At 49.7% G+C, this 22,187-nt stretch overlaps 1 pseudogene; it reads left to right on the forward strand.

Annotated features, from left to right (window-relative positions):
* Positions 1–22,187, forward strand: part of LOC139361121 (SH3 domain and tetratricopeptide repeat-containing protein 1-like) — a 54,751-nt pseudogene that overhangs the window by 23,179 nt on the left and 9,385 nt on the right.

Genomic DNA, 22,187 nt, shown 5'->3' on the forward strand with positions numbered 1-22,187 from the left:
GCATTATTTATAAAGGCTAGAAACTGGAAACAGCCCGGAGACTGCTCAGCAGGTGAATGGTTAAACAAACTGGTGCACCCAGGCCCCAGATACCACTCTGCAGTAGTTAGTGACATCCTTGTTCATCAGTCTTTCAAACTAGAAACCACCATCATGCTTAATCTCCTTTTTTCCATCCTGGGTCTGAGTGGACTTCATTTTGCATTTCTTTCCAATGCATTTTCCCTCCGTCCTTTCTGGTTGCGCCTCATGCCTCATTTGGACTGTTGTAAGAGCCACCGAATTGTTTCTCTGCCTCATCATGGAATCCTTTCTACACTTCATTCCCTGCATTGCCATTGGAACAATCTTTCCAAAACATGAACAAACTAACTTAAAAGAAATATCCCAGGTAGCCTTCCAAATAAGTACAAGCTTTCTGTTAGAAGTTTTACTTCTTGTCTATTGGGAACCCCAGGACTCTAGAGAGACGGATTTGCTGTCTGCATTTTAAGATCAGGCAGAAATCCCTGGAGGGGCCCATGTGGAACAGTGGCACAAATACTGGTTCTAGAATCAGAAGCCCTCATATCCTGGTTCTAATTCTAGCTGGATGTTCTTGGGAAAGTTTTGGTTTCATAACCTCAGAAACTCCATTTCTTAAGAAATGGAGATGAGGAAGCATACTCAAGGGATCACACAAGGCTGCTGGGAGGAGCGGATGAGGGGCATGGTGAACATGCTGTGTAATCCGTGAAGCACGTCGTATGTGTGAGAAGTGGAGCTGTGTGGATAGCGGTTCTGGAATCATTGTATGAAAACAATGGAAAGCACATTCGTAGCTCTGCCTGATGATACCACTGACAGCCTGTGTTGTACATGCCTGCAACATGGGCGAGGCCCGGGTCAGTACAGCTCACAGTTTGGTTCTCATGAAGTTTGAAAGGCCCGAGAGGACCCTTCCCCACTCCAGCTGTAGGAAGGAGGCCGCTGTCTCCTGCCTATATTTGGTGAGATTGTCTGTGGCTCCTTGGGGACAGGAATGCAGGGAGTGGGGGAAGAAAGCCGGCCTGACTGCTCGCTAGTCAGCCTTCCCCCAGGGAGTAGGAGCGGAGGGGTCATTTCATGGTAACTTGCCAAGTCTTTCTTAACCCATCTGCTCTTAGAAATGACCAGCATGACAAGTAAAAGACCCGTTAGAGACAGATGGGCTGTGTGTCCCGTGCGTTTATGGCTTTGTGGCCTCAGAGCTGGCAGGACTCCATAGCTTTCTGGGGAATACTGGGTCAGCCAAGGGGCTGAAAATAGTGAGAGGAAGACAATCCACCCTGGCTCCTCTGGTCTGGGAGTGATCACTGAGGAGAGCGGCATGGAGGGCCCAGCCGTGGAGTCCCCTCTCAAGCACGCCCTCACCACAGTGGGAATGCTGGTCTCAACCTCCCTAGGCCTCCGTGATTTTCGTCTGTCACATACTCACCTCCAGCAGGGATGTCTATGGTGATGAGACGAGGGAGCATCATAGCACATGTGGCACATAGTAGGCTTGCGGTGAGTGGACACTGGCGTCAGTGGAACAGGAGACTGGGCGATGCATGTGGACGCACTCACGGGCTCGTGGCATGGGTGGACAGAGGAGAGAGGGACGCTCTGCAGTTCTCCTGTTGGTCTGTCACCCCCGCTGTTGTGAGCAGAATCCGTGAGTGTATTTTGTTGCCCCAGTCAACTTGGTAGGCTGATTGCTCAATTTTCTGCTTCCACTTTTGATTTCTTAAGAATGGGAAAAGCGGGGGCCGGGCGCGGGGGCTCAAGCCTGTAATCCCAGCACTTTGGGAGGCCGAGACGGGTGGATCACGAGGTCAGGAGATCGAGACCATCCTGGCTAACACGGTAAAACCCCGTCTCTACTAAAAAATACAAAAAACTAGCCAGGCGAGGTGGTGGGCGCCTGTAGTCCCAGGTACTCAGGAGGCTGAGGCTGGAGAATGGCGTGAACCCAGGAGGCGGAGCTTGCAGTGAGCTGAGATCTGGCCACTGCACTCCAGCCTGGGTGACAGAGCGAGACTCCGTCTCAAAAAAAGAAAAGGGAAAAGGAATACTTCAGTTACTTTTCTGGTTGATGGCATACATTCCTTGATATCACCTTAATGCTTTTTAATTTCTATGTATTTTGGATGCTGGAGGTTGCCTAACATCTGTGTTTTTATGCCTCACCCTCTCGCGTAACTGTTGGCCACACCAAGACCAGAGAGAAGTGACCAGACTGATTGGTATCAGGGCTAGGACTGGAATTCCCCAGCCTTTTGATGTCCAGCAGGCTCTGTTTTCTGTATTGCACTGCTCTTCTCTATTTTGACCTCTGTTAGGACAGTGGATGTGAAGTGTAGCTGGGCGCTTTTGGGGGTGTGCTAGGAGTGTGGCAGATGCCTCAGACTGGCATTTTCCCCTGGTTCTGAATTCTCATCGCTCAGAGTCAGTCCCTAGGCTACTGACTGGGAAGATACAGGAAGTTGTTTTGTATGACAAACTATACCAGGGCATTTTTTTCACCTGGCAATTTATTTGGTTTGGACTGGAATAAATCTCTGATATTGGTTTCTTTGCCAATATTATTAGGGAGTGGAGCCTGACTTGTTAACTTAGCCCGATTCGTAGTGCTTAGAATCTCAGCGAGTGTGTGTTGAACTGAGCGGAAGTGTGAGAGCGTCTTGGACAGTGGTTTGCAAACCTAGCTGCATCTGGGGGGCTGTGAAAAAAGCATGCGTTGCTTACTCCCAACCAGTTGAAATAGAATCTGCAGGAATGGAGCCTGGGCAGCTATAGTGCTGTTAAAATCCCCCAGGTGGTTCTGATATACCGTAAAGGTTGAGATCCACTGATCCACAGTGAATTGGAGTCCTGGATCGTAGACATGCCTTATGCTTTCACCAGCTTAAAATGGCTCTTGTGCTTTAGAACTGTGAAAAAAAGTGTTATGCAAACAAATGTGGAAATAGCCTAAATGCCACATCCTGTTACTACCTGCCATGAAGTATATTTACCAGTTATTCACTCTGTTGTGACCTCTACCCATTCCACCTTTTCTTCATGGAACAATAATTTGACAGTTGGTTCTGCAGAACCAGAGTAAGTCTCGTTTGATTGGCAGGAAATGATTTTGGATATGAAGTGCTCGTTAGGCATTTATTAAACTCTTGTTTGTACCACCGCTGTGCTGGACAGTTTATAAATATTACTTCTTTAAGCAAGGCCTACGGAGTCAGGCTGCCTGGGTTTTGCTAACTAGCTATGTCATTGGGGGCAAGTTTTTAAGCTTATGTAAACTTGACTTTCATCTGTGAAATGGGATGACAAGGGGTCATTATCATCTCACAGGATTGTGCAAATGTGTGTGTAAAGTGCTTAGTTTGGTGCCTAACACATAGAAACTAATCAGTGAAGTTATTATTACACCGTCATCATCATATTTAAATGTAAATATTAAGAGCTAATAAATTTGTAAAAGGTAGTATACCCTTACCTCTTGAACCAAAGACTAGTTTTAAGTGATTGAGTTAATTTATCACTTAAATATTGGCCTCTTGAATACCTTGAATTTCAATTGAACGTAGCCAGAAGATTTCATAATTGGACCGTTGCCTCTGGAAGTTGGAACTTTGTTTGTTTGGTTTCACTTCCTACACTAAGCATGTGGCTGTGCGCACCTTTGTGGTGACTTGTGGTACTGGGGAATCAAAGCTTCATTAGCTTCTTTGGAGGAGATGATCTTACGCTGTACAAAGCACTCAGACTTCGTTAACTGTGTACCATCCAGACAAGACCAGGTGCTTCCCATGGCAGCCTGTCCTTTTCTTAGCTCTCTCATCAATCTAGCCTGTTCCTTCTATTCCTCTTTTCACTAGAACTTCTCTTTAAACAACGAATGTTGTTTTGTCACTGCTAGGTCCCCAGCAATTAGTAACGCCTAGCACACACTAGGTGCCTCCTGAATGTTAATAGGTGATAATCTAGCAGAACACAAGATAAATCTGCAGGTTGAGATTTAAGCTGTGTGGTATGAACGCTGCATTGGCAAACTTATTAAATCAATTTTGTTAATACAAGTTTAAAATGTCTTAGTAACTGACTTAGTTCAGTAATCATTTACTGAGTGTCTTCCAGGCCAGACATTGGGGACAGAGAGGTAATAATATATGATCCCTGCCTCATGCGCAGGAAGTCTAGTGTGACGTACAGACACGCGCCAACGGCTGCCATAGAATATGGTGAGTATTAAGATAAAGGGGCACCCTGTGTGCCCTTGGAGCATAGGGCAGGGCTTGTGTTCTGGGAACATGCGCTCCATGTGAAAACACAATTTAAATTAATTTTTTTTTTTTTTTTTTTTTTTGAGACAGAGTCTTGCTCTGTCGTCCAGGCTGGAGTACAGTGGTGTGATCTTGGCTCACTGCAACATGCTCCCCCCAGGTTCAAGCGATTCTCGTGTCTCAGCCTCCCGAGTAGCTGGGATTACAGGTGTGAGCCACCAGGCCCAGCTAATTTTTGCATTTTTAGTAGAGATGGAGTTTCACCATGCTGGCTGGGCTGGTCTTGAACTCCTGACATCGGGTGATCCTCCCGCCTTGGCCTTCCAAATTCTGGGATTATGGGCATGTATGTATTCATCCTTTCAAATATCTGTGGGTAGCACTTAACTTTCAATGGGTACTAATTAAACTATTCAATGGCTTTAGTATGGATTGAATGGCTTTGCTCGGGCCTCGTTTTTAATTTCCTTCATTAGAGGGGGAAAAAAAAATGCAGGCTGAATATCCCTCATCCAAACTTCTTGGAACCAGAAGTGTCTCAGATTTTTTTACATTTTTGGATTTTTGAATATTTGTATTATACTTGCTAGTTGAGCATCCTGAATTCAAAACTCCAGAGTCTGAGCTGCTCCAATGAACATTTCGTTGAGCATCACGTCGGCACTGAAAAAGTTGTGGATTTCGGAGTTTCTGGTTAGGGAGACGCATCCTGTGTGGGTGCTGGACTGCTGCAGCAGTTCTGGACCAGAGGTTAGGTGACTAGGCTTTGGTTTTTGCTTTGTTACTAAACAGGCTGTTTTCTTCCATAATCTTGGCTTTAGATCCCCCGGTTATGAAAGAAGGGGATGGGCCATCTGATGTTTAAGGCCTCCGTTAGTTCTGACTTGGAGACACCTGGCTTTAGTTCATCTTCCTTAGGAGTGGACAAAGAACATGGGAATTTTGAAATTGTTAGTCAACATTTACGGGGTCGTTGCAGCCTGGTTTTGGGTAAAGGTCATCTTTAGTGAGCCCAGGGAGAAGCACTGCTTTAACTGTCAGCTGAGAGGGGTAAGCGGTCCTATTAATTTTCCTCTGTGTTAGTGAAAGCATTGTTAAGGGTCACAGCGTTAGTGGAGCTGGCTGGAAAGAGGAGGGGAACTCACTGTTACAGATTATATTGAATGTCTTTTCAGTCACTAAATGCTTTTTATGATAAGTTTTTCAGGATTTCAGTGTTGTATGATTTCTCTGTGTTAAGCACAGGAAATTTAACATCAGCAAAAAAGAATGCTCTTTTTTTTTTGAGATGGAATTTCGCTCTTGTCGCCCAGGCTGGAGCACAGTGGCGTGATCTCAGCTCACTGCAACCTCGGCCTCCTGAGTTCAAGCGATTCTCCTGCCTCAGCCTCCCGAGTGGCTGGGATTACAGGTGTCCATCAGCATGCCTGGCTAATTTTTGTATTTTTAGTAGAGACAGGGCTTCGCCATAGTGGCCATGCTGTCCTTGAACTTCTGACCTCAGGTGATCCTCCGGCCTCGGCTTCCCAAAGTGCTGGGATTACAGCCTAGATACTGGGGTTGCCCAAATACATCGGCTGGACTCACTATTTCTCTCGGGAGTCGGGGGGTGCAAAGTGCTGCAGTCTTAACTCTGCTCTTAATTTTACAGTGCTGTTATTAATGGTAAGAATGATTTCATATGTTTGTATTTTGCTTCGTAATTCACAGAGAATTTTAAAATCCATTATCTGATTTTATTCCCTCAGCAGTTCTGTGAAAAAGAGCAGTTTTCATATCTTCTGTTTTCCCATGATTCTCTTGTGGCTCGCAGAAGCTAAGAGCCTTCACCAAGGTCATAGGGTGAATGAGTCACAGAGCTGGGAGTAGAGGCTCAGGCTTCTAGGGACCCTGTTTCTTCCTCGATAGCTCGCTCTCGTGGCGCTCTGCTCAGGTAACTGCGCATGCTTGCTTTGGTCTTTTGTAAATCCCTGCCCCATTTCGGAGGAGGTTCTTGGGAGGTTTCTATTCATTTTGGAGCATTTAAGTATCTTGTCCTCTTTCCCTCCTCCCAGATGCATGGGCATTTCCGCAGGGCCCCAGGCTGGCCCTTGTGCGTGGGGGCGTCTCCTGCCTCCAGGTTGTTTGCATGCCCCCTTCTGAAGGTGCTCTTCCCCGCATGGACCCCCTGGTGCTGCCTCCACACTGCAGGCTGTTCGGTAAATGTTTCTGACTCAGCATCGTTGTTTTCTAGAAATGGGACGGGGTATGGATGCCAAGTTCTTTTCTGTGTGAAGGCTGCGATTGTATCATCTTGCCTTCCCCGTGTGTGTTCCCTGAGGGTGTCACTGTGCTGTGGTCATCTGTGTTCCCCAGGGTGCCTCCCTTGGAGTCCTGGCCGTAGCCGACATGCAGTCAGTGCTCATGGCCTAAATGAGAGGAAGGCCAACAGAGCCATTAAATCTGGAAAATGACAAGTGAGAGAAAGGAATTTTTATTTAAGACATGTGAAAAAGAAATCTTTTTAGGAAAGTTGACCTGTTTCTCAACTGGAGTTGAATTTCAGCTCAGAAAAGCAGCCCAGAGAGCTTTGGGATTTCAGTTTGTGGCGGATGAATTTAATTTGTTGTATGAATGTATTATCCTTTTGTGGTTTTATTAAACCTTTCTCCTAAATGGAAGCGATTTTTCTATAAAAGTCACACTTCCTTTTTGAGAAGTGTAACACTAATTGTATGGGATGGTCTCCCAAAAGATTTCCTGCCAGGAACCAAACGCACTGTCTCAGACTCCCGGCCCCTGGTTTCTGCCTGTGCAGCTGCAGGGCAGAGAGGCACGCTGGCGCTGAAATCAAGACACATGTCTGCACCTTCTCTTTCTTTACTGCTGTTTCGTCTCTGAGCTGGCCTGCCTTCAACGTCTAGGAGCTTGGTGGGTGTAGACACGTTACGGTATGGAGGAGGGATATGGTGTTGCAACAGCCAGGAGACTTCGCTGAAGTCTCTGTTCTCTTCCTGTCACTGCTCGGACTTTGTATAAGTCACATTTGTAGGGCTGTGCACAGTGGCTCACACCTGTAATCCCAGCACTTTGGGAGGCCGACCTGGCAGGATCTCTTGAGCCCAGAGTTCAGAACCAGTCTCTGGGCAACATGGTGAAACCCCATCCCTACAAAAAATGAAAATTAAAAAATTAGCCAGGTGTGGTGGCTCATGCCTGTAATCCCAGCTACTGGAGAGACTGAGATGCAAGAATCACTTGAGCCCGGGAGGTCAAGGCTGCAGTGAACCATCATCACGCCATTGCACTCCAGCCTGGTCAGAGCAAGACCCTGTTTCAAAACAAACAAAGAGAAACCCATTTGTAATAGTGACAGTAGTTAACTTTTGAAAGTTTGGAGAAAAGTTCCTAAATAACCTGTGACCATGGACAACTTACTTAGCCTTTCTAGGCCTCAGTTTCCTCACTGATGAAAAATGAGAGAATATGGTACTGATCTTACAGGATTTCAACAAGAACTAAACGAGATAAAACTCAGAGCCTGGCACCTCGTGAGTGCACACTCAATGTTATTCTTTCAACATTTTAGAGGAAAAAGAATGCTAATGGGTCATTATGGCTAAACATAGTCTATCACTGGCGTTACTCGTGGTATTGGCAGCAGCAGTTGAAGGGACAGCTTGTCTTGATTTGCATTTTTGGGTGTTTGTGCTATTTATAGACAATTAAGAAAAGATATGGAAGCCTGTTTATGGCAAGCTGGCAAATTCAGCAAAACGTGGAAAAATCTGTTAGCACAGTTTGCACGTGTGCGGGCACAGGGCAGCTAAAGAAACACACACGTTTTCCTGTATTTTAAAAACTCTCTGGAAAAAAAAAAAAAGACATTAAACCATTGCCCAGATGGCTTACAGAGCTTTTTCCTTGAAGTACATGAGTGTGGCTGTCAGACATCTGAAACCCGAAGCCAGCTTAAAACATCACCATCATTTTGATGCTACCCCCTACCCGCCCTTTTTTTCCATTTGTAAGGGGCAAGAAAGGAAAGTATCAGCTTACAAAGCCTTTTGTTACAATTAATCTTTCATGTTCTTTCTTTTGGTATCTTATTATCTGTTTACATTGTATTTTTATTTTTTATTTTTTGAGACAGAGTCTTGCTCTGTCACCCAGGCTGGAGTGCAGCGGTGCGATCTCAGCCCAAGCTGGAGTGCAGTGGTGCGATCTCGGCCCAGGCTGGAGTGCAGCGGTGCGATCTCGGCCCAGGCTGGAGTGCAGCGGTGCGATCTCGGCCCAGGCTGGAGTGCAGCCGTGCGATCTCGGCCCAGGCTGGAGTGCAGCCGTGCGATCTCGGCCCAGGCTGGAGTGCAGCCGTGCGATCTCGGCCCAGGCTGGAGTGCAGCCGTGCGATCTCGGCCCAGGCTGGAGTGCAGCCGTGCGATCTCGGCCCAGGCTGGAGTGCAGTGGTGCGATCTCAGCTCACTACAACCTCTGCCTCCCAGGTGCAAGTGATTCTTGTGCCTCAGCTTCCTGAGTAACTGGGACTACAGGCGTGTGCCACCATGCCCAGCTAATTTTTGTGTTTCTAGTAGAGACAGGGTTTCGCTGTGTTGGTGAGGCTGATCTTGGAACTCAGGTGATCTGCCTGCCTCAGCCTCCCAAAGAGCTGAGATTACAAGTGTGAGCCACTGCGCCCGGCCGCTGTTTCCATTTTGTAACGCTAGCATCACCCCAGTGTAGGGTGGCTAGGGGTATTGTTCTTTCCTGTTTCCTGGTGTGTTTCCTCTACAGCATTGATCACTCTTGAACATGCTTTTTGGTTGTCTGTCTCCACCTACAAAAATATATGTTCCCTGTTATATCTGAGATCTATCTATCTATCTATATCTATATCTATATCTATATCTATATCTATATATATCTCCCTGGTGATATACCAGTGCCTGGCACGTAGATAGTCAATATTTGTTGAATGAATGAATGAATGAATGGGCTGAAAGAACCTTATTCTTCTTTCTTCTGTCACTTCACGCCAAATGCTTTTGGAAAACGCTGTGTGAACGGGGATCGTGAGCAGGAGAGTTACACACATTGCTGTGGGATAGCCCATCATCCTCAGATACTTGTCTGGAAGGAGGTGGAGTACTTGAGTAGAAATGATACAAGATAACTTCTTCAGGAAATCAGCCGCGTGTCACAGCTTTTGACATAGGCATGTGATGTTTGCGTATGTGTGTATGAAGAGCTGTCGTGGCCTAGAATCACGGGCCTTTAGATCCCTTGTACAGATAGAAAAGTAAAGGCCGAGGCCCGGGAGCACTGCAGGCCACCGAGGTAGAGTCCCTGTCTGCCCTTCTCAGTGCCCAGTCACTTCTCACTGCAGTCCCCTCTTTACTGCTAAAGCCACCTTCCCTGACTCTGAATGTGTAACCACGAGGGAGAAAATGTACTCCAGGCTCACAGTTTGTGGAGAAAAAGCCCAGCAGCTGAAAATCATGTTCACAAAGTTTGTACCTAGAAAAAGTGGCCATTTCTATAATGTCTTTAAATTCCCTGTTTCCCATACATTTTATAAACAAGACAGTAGAAGGAGATTTGGGAACAGCAACTTTAGAACAAGGGGGAAAAAATCAAACCTAGAGCCTTCCAGTTTCTGTTTTCTTCTCAGTTTAGGGCTGAGGCACTTTAGCTTCCTGTCTAAGGGACTACTCAAATCTGATTTGAAGCCATTATGGGCTGGTAATTATCCATAATTTTAGGAAGACAGATGCAGCACCAACTCTGTTCTCTAATACCAGGCTTATTAATTTTAAATTTGCGTGGCAGAAGAAGCAGATGGGGAGGTGGGATAAGCGTTCAGATGCTTGGTCATTGATAGCTTTTTACTTCCATGTATCACGTGGGGATGTGGGACCCGGGAAGCCCGCTGACAACTGCTGATTATCTGTCCCCTAACCAGCTGGGTTCTTTTTCAGAAAGAACCCAGAAAGAGCTCAGAAACACTACTCCTACTGCAGCCAGGGAAGACAGGTTGTTGACTGGTTAGAAATCATGGTAGGTTATTTTCTCCACTCGCAGTTCGCAGTTCGCAGTTCAAAAGCGGAACTATCAAAAAGTTATCTTCTCTATTGTATTTCAAATCTGGGTGTTTAAAAAATCGTGTAAGCAAATTAAGCATTTCTTTAATGGTAGTTGTGTGTGTTCTAGATGCGAATGAGAGGTGCATTCCCTTGTAAAATCCCTGGGACTTTATAGGAAGATGTGAGCCTTAGAACAGAAGTTGGTTTTCTAGATGATCATGTGGACATGATGCTGAGCACCAGACAAAGATGTTGATTAAAGCGATTTAAAAAAATTTTGTCTGAGTTCAGATTTTACATCAATATTTAGAAAATCAGCAAAAGAACTTGGAGGAATGTTCTCAGGCATCCAGTTCAGCCCCCTGCCCACATTGTCATAAAATCCGAGTGTGCGTACAGGGAGGCGAATTCCTTTCTGTTCTCATCACAGGTCCTTCCCTGGCTCTGCACCTGCCTGTCATGTGCGTCCGTATGAAGAGACCACCAAACAGGCTTTGTGTCAGCAGTAAAGCTCTTTAATCACCTGGGTGCAGGCAGGCTGAGTCCGAAAAGAGAGTCAGCGAAGGGAGATAAGGGTGGGGCCGTTTTATAGGATTTGGGTAGGTAAAGGAAAATTACAGTCAAAGGGGGGTTGTTCTCTGGCGGGTAGGAGTGGGGGGGGGGTCACAGTGTGCTCAGTGGGGAAGGTTTTTGAGCCAGGATGAGCCAGGAAAAGGAATTTCACAAGATAATATCATCGCTTAAGGCAAGGACTGGCCATTTTCACTTCTTTTGTGGTGGAATGTCATCAATTAAGGTGGGGCAGGGCATTTGCACTTCTTTTGTGATTCTTCAGTTACTTCAGACCATCTGGGCATATACGTGCAAGTCACAGGGGATGTGATGGCTTGGCTTGGACTCAGAGGCCCACATTGCCCTCTTCCCTACCTTCCCTACCTTTTCCCTCCTGTGCGGTTCTCTTACAAAGTGAATGGCCTCAGCCACAGCTTCTCTGCAGCTGCATCAGACTGTGGCGAGAGGAGTGGTGGCAGCTGCAGGGCCTGCTGTCCCCATGGAGGCCAGTCTTGCTTGCCGCTGCAGCCTGGGGATCATTTTGCACCGAAAGTATGTAATTCTACAGAACGAGAGCCAACATGCTGGTGATGGAGGCGTCTTTATCACGATGCTCTGCATATTTTAATCTTGGGTGGAAAGGATGGAAAAGTATGTGATACCTGTGGTTTGATGTCAGAAGGACGTTGCGAACTTGACGTGGACTGCGGATGTTAAGGTACAACCGGCCCCCCTGGCCTCACTAAATGAGACTTCCCCATCTCCCTGCCAGGAACGCACAGGCGTGTGGCCACATCTTATTCCCCATCTCCCTGCCAGGCATGCACAGGCGTGTGGCCACATCCTATGTGTTATCCTTCTCTAGAGTGCGCCTTGTCATGATGCTTAAAGTTACATGGTGATATTGTTCCTCATAGAGTAGGTCCCAGACCGCATTCAACACAGAAATGTACTCTTGCTATTATACACTGAAAGCGCTTTCATATACCAAGTGGGAGAGCAGTCCTACAATCTGGGCTGGAATCGCAGAAGGAAGGCATTGGAAAGCAACAGGTTCCCTAGTCCAAAGCTGGTTTTTGATGAGCCTGGAAACACGACCAAGAGAAGTGAATTTGCCTAAGGCCCTGAGAGTGTCTCACGGTAGCATCTGAACCTAGCAGTTTCTTGACCTGTTTCTTTAAATGATTAGTCATGCTTCCCCTGATTCCTATGTAAACATATTCCTCATTCATTCTTTCTTTCGTTTCAGTGAATTATTGCAGTGCTACCACGTAACAGTATTTGAGTCAAAATGTGGCAGTGTTTATCCCTCTCCAAGGTTTTTAGTTGCACAGTTTTTCAAAGTTGTGCTTACAGTTTCTTGTTGGTTGCAAGGTGTCCTTTCAGAAGCCAATTGTGTGGTGTATTTACGTTGATTGTTGGAGGTAGTTTGGTTAGAACCTACTTCGAGTGGCTGGCGTGGGCCTGGGGGACAGTGACAACTACCTGCTTCGTGGGCAGAGATGGAGTAATTGCTTCCTGGGAAGTACCATCCTCCTGGCCACACTCTCCAGCCCATTTCGTTTGTGTTGGTTTCCTCGCATCTGAACGTTTCTGGCTTCATGTGAGTCTCATTTATTTTAGCATAGGACTTCAGGCTGTGGGGAAGAATGGCCATTTTAGCACAGAGATGCACACAAAGGAACAACTGGCTAAATGTGAGTGAAGACATTCTTAGGGGGGGTTTCATTTCTTTTATTCTGTAACAGGCAGTCTGGGAAGCATTCTGGACATGTGGCCTGCGCTGTCACAGTTCCTCCTTGCAGGATTGCAGATGTTTGGAGATTGTAGTGATAACTGTTATCATTGAGAATGTCATTCTCGCAGGCTCTAATAAGTCAGGATTTATTCAGTGTTAATTTGTTAAAGACAACAGTATTTCTAGCCAAATCCATGTGAGCTGTTTCTCCTGGCAGAGTTGCTGGGGGTATTCCCATGGCTTAGTCTTAGGGCAGCACACGCGTTTGAATACTGCTGAAGCTGTGGGGACCCAAAGCGTACCGGAGTGCTTTTGCCATATGTGGTGTTAGTCACTGATACATGTCTCAGTCAGACCTGATGGATTCTTGACCCCTTCCTTTTTCACTTTTTTACTTTTTATTTTTAATTTTTGTTTTTTAAGAGCACAACCCCTCAGGTGGCCACCGTGAATCTCTGGTGTTTTCAGTTGGTTGCAGCCTATTTGCCGTCTCTGGTTCAAACATATTCGGAGCCTGCTGATGCTTCCCTCGGTTGTTGTTCTGCTGTGTGACCTCCGCGCCGCAGGGTTCAAGACTGTCAGAGCTGGGAGCCACCTTCACAACTACCAGGGTTTCCAGAACCTCCTTTATCTAGCCCTGGGGATGGAAGAGATGTCATCAGAGGCGGAGGCGTACTAGGTTTACGTGCCATTGGTAACGAATGAGGAGGTTTTCTGTTATATAAGGGGAGCTTCTTATAACGTGCTTTACTAGGGCAAAGAAGTTTTTGAGGTTTGCTTTCTCTGGAAAGACAATTTGTGATCCTGCCCTTGCTTTCAACACAAATATAATTTGCATACCAGTGCGTGTTGTATTACTGAGCACTGGCTGACAAATGGTTCTTAACTCGTCATTCACTCAGCCACTGTTTCTTGAATGGCATACGTGTGCCAGCTGTAGTAGGAACTTACTAGGCTCTAGGACTAACCCTTATGAAACGGGGGTTCCGGGGGAAGCAAATGCATATAACTATAAAAGTTTGTGAGGATATCAGTGGGGGTGCCTATAGGTGCAAAACTTAGTTCATTCCTTGTCCCATCTAGGAGGTTTTGTGTCTTAGCAGCGTGTTCCATAGCAACGCATCCCTCTGTCAAAATATTCATCATATTATTTTGAAATTCTCTGCTTAGGTATGTATTTTTCCCACTAAGTTTAGAACTGGTTAAGGACAGGCTATGGGGTATGTATTACATATATATACACACACACATATATTTATATATATACACGTTATCATTGTCAATATGCAACATATATTTATATATATACACACACATATATATTTCTCTCTATATATACACACACCACACACACGTATATACACATATATATGAAACACACACACACACACACACACACACACACACACACACTCACACACACTTCTACTGCCAAGCACAGAAAGACAAAACTAGGCAAGGATTCTTTTACTGTTCATGAAAAAATAGATGTGTTTAGTTGAGAACGTCCTTCAGTTGCCAGGGGAAAGACAGGATGGATTCACAAAAGGAGATAGTGGTTTTTTTGTTTTTTGTTTTTTTTTCTTTGTTTAACTCTTGAATTCGAAATAATCCAGAATTTTGGAAAAGTTGCAAAAATAGTAGAGAGAATTCCCGTATGCTCTTCCCTCAGATTCCCCAAACATTTCACCCCATTTGTATTTTCTCTTTCTCTCTCTGTGGATATAATTTTTTTTTTTCTGAAATGTTTGAGAGTGGAAGGTAGAATGCAGGGTAGGGTGAAAGGCAGAAGGAGAGAGGTGGGTTGGGAGGCTTTTTTTTTTTTTTTAACCTTCTGAGATGGAGTTTCGCTCTTATCTCCCAGGCTGGAGTGCAATGGCACGATCTCGGCTCACTGTAATCTCTGCCTTCTGAGTTCAAGTGATTCTCCTGCTTCAGCCTCCCAAATAGCTGGGATTACAGGTGCCCACCACCATGCTCGGCTAATTTTTTGTATTTTTAGTAGAGGGGTTTCACCATGTTGGCCAGGCTGGTCTTGAACTCCTGACCTCTGATGATCCACCTGCCTTGGCCTACCAAAGTGCTGGGATTACAGGCGTGAGGCACTGTGCCTGGCGATTGGGAGGCTTTTGCAGTTACCCAGAGTGGTATGATGAGGGCTGGACCTGGTTGGAAATGATGAGGAAGGTGAGAATTGCTTAGGTCTGGCATATGTTTTGAAAGGAGAGTTTAAATGGGTTGGATGACAAGAGAGAGAAAAAGAAGTTTTAAGGATGATGTCAAGGATTTTAGTCTGAGTAACTGGAAGACTAGAGATGCTGTTATTGGGATTGGGAAGACTGGGAGGAGTGGGTTATAGCAGGGGGAATCAAAAGTGCGTTTTGGGCATGCTAAATTTGAGGTCCAAAAAGAGATATCAAGAAGTGTTGGCCGGGCACGGTGACTCACGCCTGTAATTCCAGCACTTTGGGAGGCCAAGGCGGGCAGATCACCTGAGGTCAAGAGTTCGAGACCAGACTGATAATTATTAAAATCAATCATTGATGTTTAATAATTTATAATATTATTGCTTCTAATACCGCTGGGGGTGTACACATACCTGTGATGTCATTCCTAATATCCAGGGACACAGAGCATGATATTAGTTTTAATATCGCAGTAGGTGTACACTCACCCTGTGACACTGATCCTGATATCCAGGGGGGTAGAGTATGACATGACTCCCAACATAGCAATGAATGGACAGCCACCCGGTCATATTGCTCCTAATATTCACAGAAGTGTATGATATTACTCCCAATATCGCAGGGAGGGTACAGCTCTTCTGTGATATTGTTCCTAGTATCCAGAGGGGGAGAGGAGGATAATAATTACAGTATCGCAGGCTGTGTTCACTCGCCATGAGATGTTGTTATTAATATCCTGGAAGGGAGAGGATGATATGACTCCCCATAGAGCAGGAGGCGTACACCCAGCCTGGGATATTGTTCCTAATATCTCAAGGTCGAGAGGTTGATATTACTCCCAGTATCGCAGACACTGTACACCCCCGTGTGATACTCTTCCTGATATCCGGAAGGGGAGAAGATGGTATTAATCCCCATATCGCAGGAGGTGAACACCCACTATGTGATAGCTTTCCGAATTTGCAGGGGGAGAGAGGATAATATTATTCCCAATATTGCAGAAGATGTACACGCCCCCTCCCCCCCCCGTGATATTGTCCTTAATATTCCAAGGCACAGAAGACGATGTTACTCCCAATATCGCAGAAAGTGTCCACCCCCAGTGATGTTGTTCCCATCATCCAGGAGGGAAGAGAATGATATTACTTTCAAGCCCTGCACCCTGCAATGCTCTCACCCTGCAACACCGACACCAACTCAAGCTGACATGGGACCAGAGGCGCTGGCTGGGGGTGTTGATGGCTTCTCTTTTCTCCCTTGCCAGACTCAGTAGAGGAAGCTGAGACCGAGCAGCCGCAGGAACGAGGTGGGTTTTGCCCGTGGCTCAGGCTTCCTCTGGTTATGAGCTGGGCCTTGGGGTAATGCCGGGGGAGGTGACAGAGCTGAGTACGGTGGGCATTGGATCCGGCTGTCACCCTTCTGTGGTGTGGGCTGGGGGGACGTCGCCTGAAGTGGGCCTGAACCTGCCATCTACTCTGGCACTGGAGGCTGTGGGGTCCCACACTTCTTCCAGTGAACATGCTGGCCCCCGCCTGGTCCCCGACAGAGGCGGGGCATCCTTTCCACTGCTGGGACCCACGTGTAGCTGTGGGTTCCTTTCTCATGACCTGGAGAAGCTGCAGCTCGCCCTGTGCTCTGCCTCAGAGGTGGGAGGCCACACTGCCCTCAGTGGGTGGCAGAATTCAGAGTCTTAGGTTGCAGGGGCCTCAACTGAGGTCCCTGAAGGGTCTGCTCCTTCCTGAGGGGCTGATTCAGGGAGGCCCTCCCGTCTCCCCTCTACGGCTTTGTCTCTTCCCCTCACACAGGGTCCGCATGTGGACAGCGTGGTGATGTGGACGCCCCAAGGGCCCTTGGAAGTTCCCTGGGAATGGGATCCATCCCAGTACATTTGGGATGCAGGCACAAGGTCCCAGAGGCGGCCCGCGAAGCCAGTGGGGAAGGGAAGGCTGTTGTAGGTTTGCCTCGGGGAGGGGGTGGTTCCACCCTCTGCCGAAGTCCCTGGAACAAAGGCACGTGGCTTTCCAGCTGCCCTCGAGGCCAGGGTAGTGGCTGGGAGGGGCTGTGTGCCTCTGCCGGGTGGGGGAGATTTCTTAGCTAACCTAGTGTAGTCAAGTCAGACATTTGTCTCTAAATCATATTTATTTTTTTAATTCCAAGGCTTTACAGATGAATAAGGAGACAGTTTGTATTGAAAATACTTTTTACATGTGAGCTTGAAACAGAGTCTGTTTAAATCTAGGTTCTTTCTTTCCCAGTAATGCCTCCTTTCATCCCAGGTTTTCCAACAGGAAATGCGCTTGTTTGCTCACCTCTGGGAGGGGGCTTTGGCTAAGAAGCCAGCAGATGCCAGCGGGCTGCTTGAGCAGCCTGGCCTTTGTTAACCCTTTAGGAACTGTGGGGTTCAGGTTTTCAGACCATCCAAGGTGAAGGTGGCCACAGGGGCCTGGAAGCTTTCCCATCCTTCCTGCAGGGATGGTCCGTTTCCGTGCACGGAGCTGGGTACATGGGTACAACATCCCTGTCCTGTGCTGTCGGTGGCTTTACCAATTTTGCATAGCAACTTTTGAGCTGATCAATAGCTGATTGGCTGTTGGGGATTTCATGGATTCCTTTACCCCATCGGGGGGCCGGATATGCTGACAAAAGTTACATTTGTAGTTGTAGTGCTGCATATACATGGGTCCAGTTAGGCTTGCTTTCTAAAGGGAAAGGCATCTCTGAGGGATCACTGAGCTGACATAGTGCCCTAAAACCGTGCTGTCAGGTGGGCGACAAAGCAGGACGGGAGGGTGATTTTGTAGGATAGTCGGGCCTCGGGCCTGCGTGTTCTGTCCCCATAGTGCCGGAGTTCCTACGTGCTCCAGGCCCCGGGTTTGTATTGCGCATAATTCTCAAGGGCTCATGGCAAGCTGCACCAGGGACACAGGGGGCAGGGATGCGGGGACCCTTTCCCCAGTGGACCAAGGACTCACTGCTGGACTCTAATCTGTCTAGGTGTTTCTGTGACTTGCAGAAATACCTCCACCTTGCCTGGGCCCGGAGCCACAGGAGACCCTGCGGAAGATGAAGAATGTTCTGGAACAATGTAAGACCTGCCCAGGCTGCCCCCAGGAGCCAGCATCCAGCAACGTGAGCTTGCAGGACCCCGAGGAGCCCTCCTTCTGCTTGGAAGCTGAGGACGACCGGGAGGACCCAGAGGCCCTGAGCTCACTGCTGCTATTCCTGAACGCCCCCGGGTACAAGGCCAGCTGACGTGGCGCTGCCATGGCTGAGCAGCGTGTTCTGCAGCTTTAGCGACGAGGAGCTGACTGGGTGTCTGGCACAGGCCCGAGGGGCAGCCAAGAAAGCTGGCCTCGTCATGGCCCTGGCCAGGCTCTGCTTCCTCCTGGGGCGGCTGTGCAGCAGGAGGCTCAAGCTGTCCCAGGCCTGGGTGTACTTTGAGGAAGCACCGGGGGCCCTGGAGGGCAGCTTTGGGGACCTGTTCCTGGTGGTGGCTGTGTCCGCCAACCTGGCCAGTATTTACTGGAAGCAGAAGAACCGGGAGAAGTGTACACAGGTGGTTCCCAAAGCTGTGGCCCTGCTCCTGGGGACGCCTGGCCACATCTGCAGCACTGAGGTGGAGGGAGAGCTCCTGCAGCTGGTGCTGCAGCAGGCGGTGGGTGGCCAGAGCCTGCAGGCCAAGGCCCGGGCCTGCTTCCTGCTGGCCAGGCACCACGTGCACCTCAAGCAGCCCGAGGAGGCCCTGCCCTTCCTAGAGCAGCTGCTGCTTTTGCACAGGGACTCGGGAGCCCCAGAGGCTTCGTGGCTCTCAGACTGTCACCTACTCCTAGCTGACATCTACAGCTGCAAGTGCCTGCCCCACCTGGTGCTGAGCTGTGTGAAGGTGGCCTCATTGAGGACACAGGACTTGCTGAGGAGTGTGAACCTGGTGCTCCAGAACGTCCTCCAGCCCCACAGCCTGCCCACCCAGACTTCCCACTACCTCAGGTGAGCGCTGGCCTCCCTAACCCCGGGCACAGGCCAGGCGCTGCACGGCCTTCTCCACGCCAGCCTGGTCCAGCTGTACAGCCACCATGGCTACCACGGCCCGGCCATCACCTTCCTGACGCAGGCGGTGGAAGCTAGTGCTGTTACCGGAGTCCGCGCCATCGTGGACTGCCTGCACGTGCTTCATGGGCAGAGCCCAGTGGCCTGGACATCCTGCAGTCTGTCCAGTGGTGGCCAGCGAGGACCAGGAGGGCGTGATTGCCAACATGGGGGCCGTGGCTCTGAAGAGGACGGGCCGGATGAGGCAGGCAGCCGAGGGCTACTACCGTGCCCTACGGGTGGCTCGGGACCTGGGCCAGCGGAGGAACCAGGCAGTGGTCCTGGCCAACTTCGGGGCCCGGTGCCTGCATGCGGGTGCCAGCAGGCTGGCCCAGCACGACCTCCTGGAGGCCATGAGGCTGTTCTCGAGACTGCCCTGTGGAGAGTGTGGCCGGGACTTCACCCATGTGCTCCTGCAGCTGGGCCACCTCTGCACCCACCAGGGCCCGGCTCAGCAGGGCAAGGGCTACTATGAGTGGGCCCGTCTGGTCGCCGTGGAGATGGGCCACGTGGAGAGTGAGTGCCCCAGTTCCTCCTGTGCACCTTCTGGGGCCACCTGGGTCAGGGCACACCTGGGGTTTGTGATTCAGAAACAAGTGATGGTTTTTCCACCATCGAAAGTGCTGCGTCATGGCCAACAGCAGATGTTGGCAAGCGCCCTGGAGACAGGCCGTTCCCATGCAGGGGCAGGCCCTCTGTGCCCTACTGGGGCAGCGAGCTCTTCCCGGTTTGCCCAGGGACCATCCTGCCTTGAGCACTGAAAGTCCTGCATGCTGGGAATCCCTAGACATAACCCTGGGGTCGAGGCAGGCTCTGCTGAGCTGGGACTTGGGGCCCTGCCATGAGCCAGGCCTGGAACGCCGGTTCTTGTGCCCATGTTATCTGCTTGGTATATCGGCAGCCTGTGCACCTGTCATCCCACTTCACAGAGGACACGGGGGAGGTGATTGCCCAAAGCCGCAGAGCGGTTCATGCAAAAGCAGTTTGTTGTGCAGAGTGGGCCAGGCCCCACCCACAAATGGGGCTTGTGGGGTCCTTGGGTGGCAGGGGCTGAACGTGGGAATGTGAGCTTCAGGCCACAGAAGCCACAAAAGGGTGAGTGGCGTGATGGCGGGGCAGCACTTGGCCCCGGGTTAAGGAAGCCTCTTTAGTGTGGGACCAGAGGGTTGAGAGGATTTAGTCAAGTAATAGATGGTGGTGGTAGGGGAGAGGGGCTGGTGGTGTAGCCTGTGTGAAGGCCCAGGGGTGAGCTAGTGAGGATGAGTGGCGGTGGGTGAATGGTGGTGAGTGAGCGGGAGTGTGAGCAGGGTTGAGTGAGCCGGGCTTACACAGGGAGGTGCAGAGTTGGGAGTGGGTGGGTTGGGTGCTGGATGGTGAGAAGCTCTTCTGGAGAGCTAAGCAGGGCCTGGGGCCTCAGGCTGTGGCTTGGCCTTTTCCCCAAGAGCACTGGGGAGCCATGGAGTGCTATAGAACAGTCACTGCAGACTGAGCAGTGAACGGACAGTAGGTGGGCAGGGCTGTCCGAAAGCTAGGCCGCAGGAATAGGATATAGGATAGATGAGGAAGTTGAGTCTAGGGAAATGACCAAGACAAGGGATGCTGTTGTGGATCCCCTCTGCCTTGCAGCGCTTTGTCCATCCTCCCAGGATGGACGTCATGGCATAGTGAGACCACTCAGAGGTGCCTCCTGTGGCCTGGCCCAGAGCCCCAGGGGCTGTGGCCAAATCTGCCCATTTCCTGGCCCTAGGAGGGATGAGATTTTGGAAAGGACCGTGTGAAGGGGCCCCGGTCCCACACATCTGCCCAAGGAGGGGTGGGGGGTTCAGACCCAGGCTTCTTCCCCAGGGGCATTCTCTGACTAGAAGGAGACCCTCCAGGAACCCAGCGCCCAAGCCCCCACTGCGGGGAGGGGCACAAAGAGGGCGGGGGGGGGGGCAGGGCAGGGAGGGGAGCACAGGGAAGCTGGCCCAGGGCCCCAGCAGCCCCTGTCCTTGGGATCATCTGGTTTCTTGGCATCAGATTCTTTGAGCTGCTGGGCCTGGAGTCGTCCCAGGGCTGCGGATGGCCCGAGTCCCAGCTTGAGCCTCTCTTGTTGGGTGACACGTCTTCCCATCCCTGCCTGCACATCTCCCCAAAGGTCATCTCAACCCCAGCAGAGGCAGTACGTGCAGTCTGGGCTATTCTTCCTACTAGGGTGGCTTTCATCATCTGACCTCTGCCTGCCCCGAGTCTTCACTCCTGGCCTTCATCTGTCCCCTTAAATGTGACCACAGCAGCCAGAGCCCGTTGTGTCACCCGCTTCCCTGGGGCAGGGTTTCAAGGTCTCATGTCCCATATGTGGCCCACTTGGCTTCCCCCGAGCATCCTGACCTGGTGGGGTAACCATGGCCCTGGCCACCCCACTCACAGGGCCCGGTGACATTGCTGCAGTCACACCCTCTCGACTGTCGGACTTACTGAGAGAGCAGAGAAGGAGCCAGATTCCATGGGGACCTGGGAGACTGGCTCCAGTCTTGGCCTCAGGTTCACAGAAGGAAAATGGGCCAGTGTGCTAGAGCCATGCTTCTCAAAGTGTGGTGCCTGGACCAGCAGAGCAGCATCCATGTCACCTAGGAGCTTGTGGCAAGTGGGAGTTCTAGGGTCTGCCCCAGGCCTGTGGAGCCGGAAGCTCTGGGGGCAGGGCCAGCAAGCTATACAGACAGGTCTCGAGGTGACTGCGATGCCTGCACATCTTGAGAACCATCGGCCTAGATAGCCTCTGAATACTAACGTCTCCTGGTGCGTCTGGAGAAGACAGAGGCCCTGTCTGGGAGGAGGGGAGATGGACTAGCACACTCCTCCTGCCACAGGGCAGCATGATGCTCGATTCCCTCAGAAGGATGTCCTTCATCTTTTCCATGCCGTGTGTGTTCACCCTGGCCCTCCCAGCAGCCTGGGAAGGGCAGAACACTGCACACACAAGAGGGCCGTTCCCAGTCCCCACATTCCAGATTCATGTGTCACCAGACCTATGGGAGGAGGCAGACTGGTTCCAGGAGGATGAGAGCCCTTATTCTGACACCTGTGTCTGATTCCAGGGCCTACAAATCCGCTCTGGACTACACCAAATGAAGTCTGGGGATTTTCATTGACCTCCAGAAGAAAGAGGTGGCGGCACATGCCTGGCTGCAAGCAGGGAAGATCTATTACATCCTGCAGCAGAGCGAGTTGGTGGACCTGTACATCCAGGTGAGTGGCAAGGGCTGCAGGAGGGCCCCTGTGCTGTTCACTCTCTGTCCATCCA

Source organism: Macaca nemestrina (genome assembly GCF_043159975.1).
Source record: "Macaca nemestrina isolate mMacNem1 chromosome 10 unlocalized genomic scaffold, mMacNem.hap1 SUPER_10_unloc_1, whole genome shotgun sequence".
Taxonomy (NCBI): domain Eukaryota; kingdom Metazoa; phylum Chordata; class Mammalia; order Primates; family Cercopithecidae; genus Macaca; species Macaca nemestrina.